The sequence below is a fragment of the Eschrichtius robustus genome, chromosome 17 (assembly GCF_028021215.1).
Source record: "Eschrichtius robustus isolate mEscRob2 chromosome 17, mEscRob2.pri, whole genome shotgun sequence".
Lineage (NCBI taxonomy): Eukaryota > Metazoa > Chordata > Mammalia > Artiodactyla > Eschrichtiidae > Eschrichtius > Eschrichtius robustus.
In genome coordinates, this window is record NC_090840.1 from 54,362,630 (window position 1) to 54,377,089 (window position 14,460).

Genomic DNA, 14,460 nt, shown 5'->3' on the forward strand with positions numbered 1-14,460 from the left:
ATTTGCCTTAATCTCAAGTTTAGCATTAGCAGTTTAAAAGAGAACGAGAGGATGAAAATGAATTATGAATTGAACATAAGAATAACAATAAAAATTACAGAGCTTCTAGTGAAACCTCAAAACACAATTTGGCCAAGTTACCAACCTTCCCTAAATCAGGAAAAGAAGTTACTCATCTCACGGAAGTGGTGTTAGGGAAAATTAATTGGTGATGGTAATGCTATCTACAAGTGTCATTTCTAGAGAGATTCTGAATTTCAAGGAGACTCCAGTTAAAGCAACTGAAGATTGAAATATTATTACTTATAAGATGTAGTATGAAAGACATTATTTACATAATATGTTGACCAATAGTTTAAAAAACTATGCTACTTATGGAGAAACATTTTATTTGCTTGATAGTTAATGAGAAAAGACTTGCAATTTATTGCTTGCTAAAAGATTTTATTTCTTCATTTTGCTCTTTACATCAAATCGTAAACTATTGAGGATGGAAATAAAAAATCATTCCAAGAGTTACATGTGAAAATTACTGGGAAAAGAGTGCCTTTCATTAAGGTAAATTCCATTTCTTAGGCTTAAATTTGGCGTATCAGTGTTTCCGTAGCACAGCAGGTAGCCGTGTGGTTTTAGAGAGGAAATAAGAACTGTGTTTTCAAAATATGCTCAGCCCAGATTGAGCCTTTGGAAATACGATATCCAAATGAACATGAGATTGAAGGAAAGTGCCAGATAAAATGAAGATCTTAAGTACTGTATATGCTTGAATGTTGTAGATATTCCTAGGGAGAATTCTTGACCTTTCTTAGAGCTGGCACTTTAAGCCTGGGGACAAATAGTTGCATTTTTGACAGTCGTGTGAAGATTACATTGGGGACTGCAGATGTGAGACTCTTTCTCTCTGTCAGAACTGAGAATTAAACCCACATCAAAAGCATTGCAAGAAGTGGAAGATCAGTGGGACATACTCAGTGAAAAGCTCTTAATGAGCAGATAGACTGCTGTATAGCCTCTGTGATGTGTGTCAACCTAGTCTTGACATAGCCAATTCCCAATTCTCTGTGCAAGATAGAATGAGGGTAACAAGGATAATTGAAACCCACAGATAATCCATGGGTTCCACTTTAACCCTCAATTGTAACTGACTGCCTTGCAAGCCTTTTAGGAGACCCAGGAAAGAGTTGCATCTCCTTTTCGTGATGTTGATTCTTCAGCATATCCTGTGTTCCCTGTGTTGGGGAACCATGAAATAAATACACAGAAGAGGCAGTATGGTTCAGGGGCCTGCCAGGAAACAGATGGTATGCTCAGAATGTGATTAACAAGAGTCTAACGAAGGGACCATTTTCAAAGGTGTGGGCAAGGTCAAGGGAAGCCAAACAGGAAACACCGTGGGGTTAGCAATGACCAGGAGTGTTCCCACTCCTTAGGGATGAAGGAGCAAGAGGCCAGAGCTGTGAGGAGAACCAAGAAGAACTGACTGTAGAAGAATTGCTTGTCAGGAGCTGTGGTCTTCCTGGCAGGAAGGCAGCCACTGGCAACCAGAGCTCCACACTACAGGAGCCAGGGCAGTAAACCCCACACCTCCCTCTCCTCTCGCCCTCTGATCTCCTGCCAATGCTTCCCAGTGGCCAAACCCATCTGGAAGCCAGAAAGAAAGTAAGGCCGTTGATGTGGTCCACAGGTGTCAGAGTCCTGGGGCACAGAGCAGGGTGGAGAAGAGTGAAGAGTGGATCTGGAGGGAAAATAGAGAATACCTAGCCCAGAGGGGATGAGGAAAATGACCATGGGCAGATCAACTAGTCATAGTTACCAGGCCCTGTATTTGAATGCAAGACTGCATCTTTTTTTGTTTTGTTTTGTTTTTTGCATTTTATTTTATTATTAGTAGTATTTTAAACATCTTTATTGGGGTATAATTGCTTTACAATGCTGTGTTAGTTTTCGCTTTATAATCAAGTGAATCAGATATACATATACATATATCCCCGTATCTCCTCCCTCTTGCATCTCCCTCCCACCCTCCCTATCCCACCCCTCTAGGTGGTCACAAAGCACCGAGCTGATCTCCCTGTGCTATGCGGCTGCTTCCCACTATCTATGTATGTTACATTTGGTAGTGTATATATGTCCATGCCACTCTCAGTTCATCCCAGCTTACCCTTTGCCTCCCTGTGTCCTCAAGTCCATTCTCTACGTCTGCGTCTTTGCTCCTGTCCTGCACCTAGGGTCTTCAGAACCTTTTTTTTTTTTTTTTTTTTTTACATTCCATATATATGTGTTAGCATACGGTATTTATTTTTCTCTTTCTGACTTCACTCTGTATGACAGATTCTAGGTCCATCCACCTCACTACAAATAACTCAATTTTGTTCCCTTTTATGGCTGAGTAATATTCCATTGTATATATGTGCCACATCTTCTTTATCCATTCATCTGTCAATGGACACTTAGTTTGCTTCCATGTCCTGGCTATTGTAAATAGAGCTGCAATGAACATTGTGGTACATGACTCTTTTTAAACTATGGTTTTCTCAGGGTATATGCCCAGTAGTGGGATTGCTGGGTCGTATGGTAGTTCTATTTTTAGTTTTTTAAGGAACCTCCATACTATTCTCCATAGTGGCTCTATCAATTTACAGTCCCAGCAGCAGTACAAGAGGGTTCCCTTTTCTCCGCACCCTCTCCAGCATTTATTGTTTGTAGATTTTTTGATGATGGCCATTCTGACAGGTGTGAAGTGTTACCTCATTGTAGTTTTGATTTGCATTTCTCTAATGATTAGTGATGTTAAGCATCCTTTCATATGTTTGTTGGCAATCTGTATATCTTCTTTGGAGAATGTCTATTTAGGTCTTCTGCCTATTTTTGGATTGGGTTGTTTGTTTTTTTGATATTGAGCTTCATGAGCTGCTTGTAAATTTTGGAGATTAATCCTTTGTCAGTTGCTTCATTTGCAAATATTTTCTCCCATTCTGAGGGTTGTCTTTTTGTCTTGTTTATGTTTTCCTTTGCTGTAAAGCTTTGAAGTTTCATTAGGTCCCATTTTTTAATTTTGTTTTTATTTCCATTTCTCTAGGAGGTGGGTCAAAAAGGATCTTGCTGTGATTTATGTCATAGAGTGTTCTGCCTATGTTTTCCTCTAAGAGTTTTATAGTGTCTGGCCTGACATTTAAGTCTTTAATCCATTTTGAGTTTATTTTTGTGTATGGTGTTAGGGAGTGTTCTAATTTCATTCTTTTACATGTAGCTGTCCGGTTTTCCCAGCACCACTTATTGAAGAGGCTGTCTTTTCACCATTGTATATTCTTGCCTCCATTATCAAAAATAAGGTGACCATATGTGCATGGGTTTATCTCTGGGCTTTCTATCCTGTTCCATTGATCTATATTTCTGTTTTTGTGCCAGTCCCATACTGTCTTGATTACTGTAGCTTTGTAGTATAGTCTGAAGTCCAGGAGCCTGATTCCTCCAGCTGCGTTTTTCTTTCTCAAGTGTGCTTTGGCTATTCGGGGTCTTTTGTGTTTCCATAAAAACTGTGAAATTTTTTGTTCTAGTTCTGTGGAAAATGCCATTGGTAGTTTGATAGGGATTGCATTGAAACTGTAGATTGCTTTGGGTAGTATAGTTATTTTCACAATGTTGGTTCTTCCAATCCAAGAACATGGTATATCTCTCCATCTGTTTGTATCATCTTTCATTTCTTTCATCAGTGTCTTATAGTTTTCTGCATACAAGTCTTTTGTCTCCTTAGGTAGGTTTATTCCTAGGTATTTTATCCTTTTTGTTGCAGTGGTAAATGGGAGCGTTTCCTTAATTTCTCTTTCAGATATTTCATCATTAGTGTATAGGAATGCAAGAGATTTCTGTGCATTAATTTTGCATTCTGCTACTTTACCAAATTCATTGATAAGCTCTAGTAGTTTTCTGGTAGCATCTTTAGGATTCTTTACGTATAGTATCATGTCATCTGCAAACATTGACAGCTTTACTTCTTCTTTTCGGATTTGGATTCCTTTTATTTCTTTTTCTTCTCTGATTGCTGTGGCTAAAACTTACAAAACTATGTTGAATAATAGTGGTGAGAGTGGGCAACCTTGTCTTATTCCTGATCTTAGAGGAAATGGTTTCAGTTTTTCGCCATGAGAATGATGTTGGCTGTGGGTTTGCCATATATGGCCTTTTATATGTTGAGGTAAGTTCCCTCTTTGCCTACTTTCTGGAGGGTTTTTATCATAAATGGGTGTTGAGTTTTGTCAAAAGCTTTTTCTGCATCTATTGAGATGATCATATGGTTTTTCTCCTTCAATTTGTTAATGTGGTTTATCACATTGATTGATTTGCATATACTGAAGAATCCTTGCATTCCTGAGATAAACCCCACTTGATCATGGTGTATGATCCTTTTAATGTGCTCTTGGATTCTGTTTGCTAGTATTTTGTTGAGGATTTTTGCATCTATGTTCATCAGTAATACTGGCCTGTAGTTTTCTTTCTTTGTGACATCTTTGTCTGGTTTTGGTATCAGGGTGATGGTGGCCTCGTAGAATGAGTTAAGGAGTGTTCCTCCCTCTGCTATATTTTGGAAGAGTTTGAGAAGGATAGGTGTTAGGTCTTCTCTAAATGTTTCATAGAATTCGCCTGTGAAGCCTTCTGGTCCTGGGCTATTGTTTGTTGGAAGATTTTTAATCACAGTCTCAATTTCAGTGCTTGTGATTGGTCTGTTTAAATTTTCTATTTCTTCCTGATTCAGTCTTGGCATGTTGTGCTTTTCTAAGAATTTGTCCATTTCTTCCAGGTTGGCCATTTTATTGACATAGAGTTGCTTGTAGTAATCTCTCATGATCCTTTGTATTTCGGCAGTGTCAGTTGTTACTTCTCCCTTTTCATTTCTAATTCTATTGATTTGTCTTATTCCTTTTTTTCTTGATGAGTCTGGCTAATGGTTTTTCAATTTTGTTTACCTTCTCAAAGAACCAGCTTTTAGTTTTATTGATCTTTGCTATGTTTCCTTCATTTCTTTTTCATTTATTTCTGATCTGATCTCTCTGAATTCTTTCCTTCTGCTAACTCTGGGTGTTTTTTTGTTCTTCTTTCTCTAATTGCTTTAGGTGTAAGGTTACGTTGTTTATTTGAGATATTTCTTGTTTCTTGAGGTAGGATTGTATTGCTATAAACTTCCCTCTTAGAACTGCTTTTGCTGCATCCCACAGGTTTTGGGTCATTGTGTTTTCATTGTCATTTGTTTCTAGGTATTTTTTGATTTCCTCAGTGACCTCTTGGTTATTTAGTAGTGTATTGTTTAGCCTCCATGTGTTTGTATTTTTTACAGATTTTTTCCTGTAATTGATATCTCGTCTAATAGTGCTGTGGTCAGAAAACATACTTGATATGATTTCAATTTTTCTGAAATTTACCAAGGCTTGATTTGTGACTCAAGATATGATCTACCCTGGAAAATATTCCATGAGCACTTGAGAAAAAAGTGTATTCTGTTGTTTTTGGATGGAATGTCCTATAAATATCAATTAAGTCCATCTTTAATGTATCATTTAAAGCTTGTGTTTCCTTATTTATTTTCATTTTGGATGATCTGTCCATTGGTGAAAGTGAGGTGTTAAAGTCCCCTACTATGATTTCCCCTTTTATGGCTGTTAGCATTTGCCTTATGTATTGAGGTGCTCCTAAGTTGGGTGCATATATATTTACAATTGTTATATCTTCTTCTTGGATTGATCCCTTGATCATTATGTAGTGTCCTTCTTTGTCTCTTGTCATAGTCTTTGTTTTAAAGTCTATTTTGTCTGATATGAGGATTGCTACTCCAGCTTTCTTTTGATTTCCATTTGCATGGAATATCTTTTTCCATCCCCTCACTTTCAGTCTGTATGTGTCCCTAGGTTTGAAGTGGGTCTCTTGTAGACAACATATATATGGGTCTTGTTCTTATATCCATTCAGCCAGTCTATGTCTTTTGGTTGGAGCATTTAATCCATTTACATTTAAGGTAGTTATCGATATGTGTGTTCCTATTACAGTTTTCTTAATTGTTTTGTGTTTGTTATTGTAGATCTTTTCCTTCTCTTGTGTTTCCTGCCTAGAGAAGTTCCTTTAGCATTTGTTGTAGAGCTGGTTTGGTGGTGCTGAATTCTCTTAGCTTTTGCTTGTCTGTAAAGTTTTTGATTTCTCCGTCAAAGCTGAATGAGATCCTGCTGGGTAGAGTAATCTTGGTTGTAGATTTTTCCCTTTCATCAATTTAAATATGCCCTGCCACTCCCTTCTGGCTTGCCGAGTTTCTGCTGAAAGATCAGCTGTTAACATTATGGGGTTTTCCTTGTATATTATTTGTTGTTTTTCCCTTCCTGCTTTTAATATTTTTTCTGTGTATTTAATTTTTGATAGTTTGATTAATATGTATCTTGACGTTTTTCTCCTTGTATTTGTCCTGTATGCGACTCTCTGTGCTTCCTGGACTTGATTGACTATTTCCTATCCCATATTAGGGAAGTTGTCAACTATAATCTCTTTAAATATTTTCTCAGTCCCTTTATTTTTCTCTTCTTCTTCTGGGACCCCTATAATTCGAATGTTGGTGCGTTTAATGTCATCCCATATGTCTCTGAGGCTGTCTTCAGTTCTTTTCATTCTTTTTTCTTTATTCTGCTCTGCAGTAGTTATTTCCACTATTTTATCTTCCAGGTCACTTATCCGTTCTTCTGCCTCAGTTATTCTGCTATTGATCCCTTCTAGAGAATTTTTAATTTCATTTATTCTGTTGTTCATCATTGTTTGTTTGCTCTTTAGTTCTTCAAGGTCTTTGTTAAATGTCTCTTGTATTTTTTCCATTCTATTTCCAAGATTTTGGATCATCTTTACTATCATTACTCTGAATTCTCTTTCATGTAGACTGCCTATTTTCTCCTCATTTGTTTGGTCTGGTGGGTTTTTACCTTGCTCCTTCATCCGCTGTGTGTTTCTCTGTCTTCTCATTTTGCTTAACTTACTGTGTTTGGGGTCTCCTTTTTGCAGGCTGGAGGTTCGTAGTTCCTGATGTTTTTGGTGTCTGCCCTCAATGGCTAAGTTTGGTTCAGTGGGTTGTGTAGGCTTCCTGGTGGAGGGGACTGGTGCCTGTGTTCTGGTGGATGAGGCTGTATCTTGTCTTTCTGGTGGGCAGGACCGCTTCCAGTAGTGTGTTTTGTAGTGTCTGTGACCTTATTATGATTTTAGGCAGCCTCTCTGCTAATGGGTGGGGTTGTGTTCCTGGCTCGCTAGTTGTTTGGCATAGGGTGTCCAGCACTGTAGCTTGCTGATCATTGAGTGGAGCTGGGTCTTAGTGTTGAGGTGGAGATCTCTGGGAGAGCTTTTGCCATTTGATATTACGTGGAGCCGGGAGGTCTCTGGTGGACCAATGTCCTGAACTCGGCTCTCCCACCTCAGAGGCACAGGGCTGACACCCAACCAGGGCACCAAGACCCTGTCAGCCACACGGAGGTTTATTCCTTAACCAAATTGGCGTTTTCTGTAGTCTACTCCACCCCAAGGGCCAATAATATTCAGAGCTAGTGAGATTTCTAAAAGTCTTCATGTTCTCTTTTATTCCTGTGGACTTCTTTTTTTTCCATTGTGTGTAGTGTAGCTTCACTTGCTCACAGGGTGCCGCATTCACAGGCTTCACAACAGCCCTTCAGACCAGAGTTCAGGAATCCTCACGGCTGAGCGTCCGGTCTCCGGTGCTGATCGCGGTGTGTGCCCCTCATCTTCCCGTGCCCCTCTGGCCCGCTGCCCCCCACACCCAGGCCAGATGCTGGGAGCGGCGGCAGTGGCAGCAACTTGGGCTCCAAGACCACATCTTTCAGAAGAGATACTTTTAGGAAACCAATCCAGACAGAAGGTAAAAAAAACCAACATTCTCTAGGAGATGACCATCTACATGACATGTAAGTATTGGGTATCCAGTCTTTCATTCTTGATAGAGAGAGAGGTAATTACATGAAAGTTAAGATTTAATTGGCTGTTTAAATTTGGTCGGTGGCGGTGGGTAGAAAACCTTGGTTGTGATTATACTATCTTTTATCAACAGGGAGTCCTGAGGGGTTCCTTGATGAAATCTGGATGCATGAGCATTCCAAAGGCCAATTAGAAGAGCAAAAGTTTCCATTGTGCTTTCTGAAATTCAGACCCAGAATAAGTGACCACACTCCTGAGAGAGACAGTTTTACCTGTATCATTAGTTACCATCACTTGGAAGAAAGACATTAAAATGAGCTTTTCTTGGAGATCCAGTTACTGCAAGAAACTGAATACCTCAAAGTATTACAAAAGTATTACAAAGTATTATGGCTTAACTATTTTAATATGGTTAAGCATTCAACAATGTGGAAGACCCTGTGTTAATTCAGCTTTCTCTATCTCACTATTATCTTAGTGGCAAAGATGTTCTTCTAGGGCAGGGGTCCCCAACCCCCGGGCCGCGGACCAGTACCGGTCTGTGGCCTGTTAGGAACCGGGCCGCACAGCAAGAGGTGAGAGGTGAGCGAGCGACCAAAGTTTCATTTGCTGCTCCCAATTGCTCCACATCGCCCGCATTACCACCTGAACCATCCACCCACCCCACCCTCCCATGGAAAAATCATCTTCCGCAAAACTGGTCCCTGGTGCCAAAAATGTTGGGGACTGCTGTTCTAGGGGATTTCTGGGGTTCACATAAAAATATAAGAGAACATGAGTGCCTGTCTTCTCCCATTCCTGTCCACTTTCCATGGCAGGATTTGCCCTCTGTCCCGTTCCAACCAGCACTGGGAACATTTTAACATTCTGGCCCAGTATTCGTTGGAGGCTAGAATAAGTTTCACTGACACTGTCTCTAAATCTAAAGTGTTGGGGTGACTTTTGAGTTACCCCTGACCCCAGCAATGGCTTTCAACTCAAGTGACAAATAAGGTTTAGAATTGGTAAATTTTTGTGGCCCTACCCTAAACTTCAATTTGCTTGACCAAGAAATTGTCACTTTTCTTAAACCTTGCCAGATCTTCTCTCTCTCTTGAACAAGATCTGGACCATGACCCCATCATCTTTCATGCTGATCTTCTGGGCTTCTGCTGCTATGTTCTGCCCACCATACTGAGCTTTACATAAGCAACTTCCCCTTTTTTCTCTACCTCTCTACTCCTGCCCCCAATCCTGCCATGTTGTTCTAGCTTGCAGGGGACTGGGCTTCTGTCTCTAAGGCAAGAACTTGGGTCCCCACTGGGATAGATGCTCATGGACAGATTGAGCAGAGACATGCTCACCTCTCGGTTGTGCGGCTTTCTGCCACCTGGCCTCTTACATTTGTTCATCACTTAGTGGCTAGATGTTTTACACTGGCACCCTTCCACAAACTCTGAGTTTGCTGAAGTCCTACTACCCCTGCAGAGGTCAGTCCCACATCAGTTTTGGGATAATACTGGGTTGATATTGGGTTGGTCAAAAAGTGCCTTTGGTTTTTAAGTAAAAATAAAAGACACAGTTTTCATTTTCACAAAGAACTTTATTGAACAGCATATTCACTGTTTTGTTCCACTACCTTCAGCCATTTTTCAGGCAACTTCATAATTCCATCTTCCCAAAACTTTTTATTTTTTTGAGCAAAGAACTGTTCCAGGTGCCTTTTACAGTCTTCCAGGGAATTGACATTTTTTTCCCTTAAGAGAAATTTGTAAAGACCAAAATAAATGGAAATCTGAAGTTGTAATGTCTGGTGAATACGGCAGATGAATCAGAACTCCCCAGCCAAGCTCTAATAGTTTTTGCCTGGTGATCAAAGAAACATGTGGTCTTGCGTTATCCTGATGGAAGATTATGTGTTTTCTGTTGACTAATTCTGGACAATTTTCGTTGAGTGCCGCTTTCAGTTGGTCTAATTGGGAGCAGTACTTGTTGGAATTCATCGTTTGGTTTTCCAGAAGGAGCTCATAAGAGAGGACTCCCTTCCAATCCCACCACATATACAACATCACCTTCTTTGGATGAAGACAGTCCTTTGGTGTGGTTGGTGGTGGTTCATTTCACTTGCCCCACGATCTCGATCTCTTCCATTCCACATTATTGTACAGTATCCACTTTTCATCGCCCGTCACAATTTGTTTTAAAAACGGAACATTTTCATTACTTTTAAGTGGAGGATCGCATGCGGAAATACGGTCAAGAAGGTTTTTTTTGCTTAACTTAGGTGGAACCCAAACATCAAAGTGATGAACATAGCCAAGCTGGTGCAAATGATTTTCAATGCTTCATTTGGATATTTTGAGTGTGTCGGCTAGCTTCCACATGGTATAAAGTTGATTGCTCTCAATTAATGTCTCGATATGATCGTTATCAACTTCAACTGGTCTACCCGACCGTCGAGCATCGTCCAGCGAGAAATCTCCAGCACGAAACTTCGCAAACCACTTTTGACACGTTCAATCAGTCACAGCACCTTCTCCATATGCTGCACAAATCTTCTTTTGCGTTTCAGTTGTGTTTTTACCTTTCTTGATATAGTAAAGCATAATAGGCCAAAAATGTGGCTTTTTTTCCTTCCATCTTCATTATTAAAATGGCTTCACAAAAATTCACCAATTTTGTTGTCTTTTTTTAAATGCATGCTGATATGACAGCTGTCACATACAATCTAACAAAATTGTTTTGTATGACGTTAAAGACAGCTAAGTGCCACTAGAGCCATCTTACTGAAAAAAATGAAACTTTTGGCCAACCCAATAGCTTCCCATCCTATCTGGTATCTGGTCCCATGTCCTCCTTCTAGTGTCCCATGTTGCTGAAGTCCCCACTCAGCTGGAGGCAGACCCACCTAATAGATGACAGATCACCTCAGATAAATGAATTCCCTATTTTCCAATAATTGATTATGTTCCAGTAAGACATGATATTGAAATGTTAATCTATCAAATTAGAGACACACTGGAGGGCTAGGGCTTTATTATTTGCTCTGAAAATACCATGTAAGTTTAGCAAACTTTAAACTCCTCTTTGGTTATTTCATTAGGAAAAAGTAATCTCATTTACCTGGCACTTTTACATCTACATTTATGCTTTTAAAACAGTGAAGTGAGTGTTCTACAGCTATATAAAAGAAACACATTATCAAAGCATTAGGAAATGATTAAACTGACATTTTCTTAAGAAAACGAAAGGAGCAGGAAAAAGCCATTCTAAAAAGACTGAGTGCTACATACTCTAGATAGTATCTTCAGTGCTTACTCAGGGATCTTTAAAGAAGCTTATTACCAAGTACCCTAAGAAGACAAGTGTGGATGTGTACAGATCAGAGGAATGCAAGTTAATGCACCTGCCAGATTTTACTATCGTACAAGTATGTCAATCAGCACTCAGACCTTGTATTTAAAACTGTGTTCTTTCACGTTTCCTCTGTGCTGTGTCATTCATAACTCAATCCTCCAAGTCAGTAACTATTCCGCGTTGCCAGTTGTCATAAATGGTATAAATGTGTCCCGCGCGTGCTCACACACACGGCTCTTGAGGTTATTCATAACCTTTTTTGGACACACAAAAATATTTTGACACAAGAAAAAGTTAGACTCTTGGCTATCCAAACTGTTAAAAGACTCTTATTCAGCTAACATTTATTAAGCATTTGCTGTATGCTGGGCACCACGTTTCATGATTTCACCCATGCTATCTCATGTGATCAGCATGCAACGCTCCAGGATTTAGATCCAAATTGGTGGGGAATCTTAGTCTTCTATGAAAGAAGAAAAGATGTATGCTGGTTTTATTAGGATGACATTTCTAGCAGTGAGGCTAGCCCCAAAAGGAAGGAACAAGATTAGGAGCTCAGGGTTGTCAGACAGTGGTTGTGAATATTTTTCCTCTTTTCTAAGGCTCTTGCCAAGGATTCTGGAAAACAATGCCAGATACTTGCTTTTGCAACATACATGGGTGGCAGGGGGGTGGAGTGAACAAGATTGGTAGGTGTTCATTATATGTTGATATGAACAGTTTTCAAAATTTGTCTACTGACTTCTTAACAGCAATTGATGTAGCTGACCATACACTCCTTCCCCAAATGCTGGGTTTCCTTGCTTTCTCAACACCATAGTTGACAGATTTCCCCCAAAGGGATTGCCTTTTGGGGCAGGAGAAGAGGGAAGATTGTGCTAGGGCACTGAGTAATGTTTCCAAGGTCACACAGTGAGGTTCATCTGACTCTTGCCCTGAGTAGAGAGACTTGGGACAGTGTGTGTGGCCTCAGTCATAAGAGTCTTGTCCAATAGTCTGTTTTGTGGGAATAAGAATGTGAAATAGAAAAAGCAATGAGCTAAGAGTCTGGAGACTTGAGTCTGCTCTGGTTCTTCTCACTATTAGCTGTGTGATCGTGGCTTGGATGCACCCTCAAATTCTTCCTCTTTAAAGTGGGGATAATAATACCTACTTGCCTAACCTCACAGGCCTGATGTTAGGAAAAATTAGATTATATATATCAAAGCCCATTGAAATTAAGCGTTAATTAAATTTAATGTGAAAGAGAGTAGCACGATTCTTTTCCTGGCCCCAACACTTACTACCTGTGCCATCCTGGCCAAATTGATTAACCCCTCTCTGCTTTGGTTTCCTCAACTGTATAAAGAACATATAAAAAGTAGGTACCTTACAAGGTTGTTTTAAGGTTAAATTTAGATGTGTGATATTTTAGACAAGATTGTCTCATGCCAAAGATTGTTTTGTTTCTTTACTCCCAATACTCATTTCATGATGTCCATTTAGTAAGGAATAGTCCAATTAAACTAGGTCAAGGATTAGAAGACACAGGTACTGTCCCTAGTGCTCCCATTGCCTCCCTGTGTATCTTTGGGTGAATTATTTGACCTTAGAACCCTGAGTTTCCTCCTCTGTAATAGGCACTTTATAGGACCGTTGTGAGGATAAAAAGAGAGTAAGTATATCAAGAACTTGGCATGTAGCTGCCACATAGTAGATTCACATAGTAGTAGTAGAGCAGCAGAGTAGGTCCACAAAAATTGTAGTTTCATTCCTTTTTCTCTTCTTTCATACTTCTTTGACCCCATCTTCCTAATGTGTGAGATGTAGATTTTTATTCTTGTCTTGCATCTCTTTGGGATTCTTTTGAGGCAACATTGAGATACAGCTTATGAACGCACTCAGGTCATCGTGTAGGTGTAAAATATTACTCACAACAACAGTGGCTAGTGATTTACTAATTTACTCAGAAACATTCCTGAGTGTCTGTTATATTACAGGCACCATGCTGAGTGTTGGGGATATAGTGTTGACAATCACAGACATAGTCTTTACTTTCAAGGAACTTTTAGAAGGAAAACACATGTGTATATAATCTTTCCTGGTACCTGTTTTAAGAAAACAGAGTATTAAAATCTCTGTTGATAATTAAACCTGTTACTTTTGCTTAATCCAGCATTTCTCATCGTTATTTGATCATAGAATGACCTCCCTTGTCATCGTTTTTTGCATTTCATGCAAACCCACTAAGATGTTGTGTAACACACCCTGGAAAACAGTACTGAGGAGGCAGGATTTCCTCTCCCATGTGGCCTGGTATCTATTCCCTCAATGTGCTGTATTTGTGTAAATCATATTATGTAGGTGGCTGCCTGCTTTGCCCATGGTCAGGGCCAGCCCTAGATAGGGTACAAGCCTGGAGTGAACAAAACAGGAGTCACTCCTGGGCAGAGAACACAAACTTGGTCAGAAAATAAATTACTGGAAACATTTTTATTAAAGAAGAGGAGTCGTTTCGAGGGTGTGATAGCTTCCGTTAAAGCTTATGCAGTTAATCATTCCTTGTTTGAGGTTTGGACTTTCTTCCCTTTGATGTAGTTAGCCATTAGGCTTTCTGAAGTACATTTTTCATGTCAAGGAGACAATGGTTTCAAAGGAGAGATAGGGTGGGGCTGAAAGGAAGGCCAAGTTAATGCACAGAGCAGCAAAAGACACAGGAAAATATCAACAGTCCTTACACCAGCCATTTGCTAACAGTGCCTTGGAACACGATGCTATTTCACTGTAAATACAGCGATGTTTTACACGGTGTTTTGTTGCATCATAAGGGTTTTCTGGAACTTTTCCCAGGACTGTGGGATGCATGTGTTTGGGAATGGTATGGAAGTGCTTTCCTGGTTCAACCAGAGAAGCTCTCCTATTATGTCTTATTTGTTTATGCTTCAAAGTAAGATGCTATTTGAAAAAATAACGACTGCTAAAAGCATCTTAAAACCTCTGAATAGATGATTCGACTGAGTGAGACAGGATTGGTTAACCACCTGTTGCTCCATTTCTACCAAAACTGACTTTGCTGTAGCAGAACAAATTTCCAAGTCAAGTTATCCAAAGAAAGAGTAGTTTATCCAAACCCTTTATTCACTCCGTAAATGTTTATTGAAAGTACAGTACTTTCAGTAAACTGGGAGGGACTGTTTG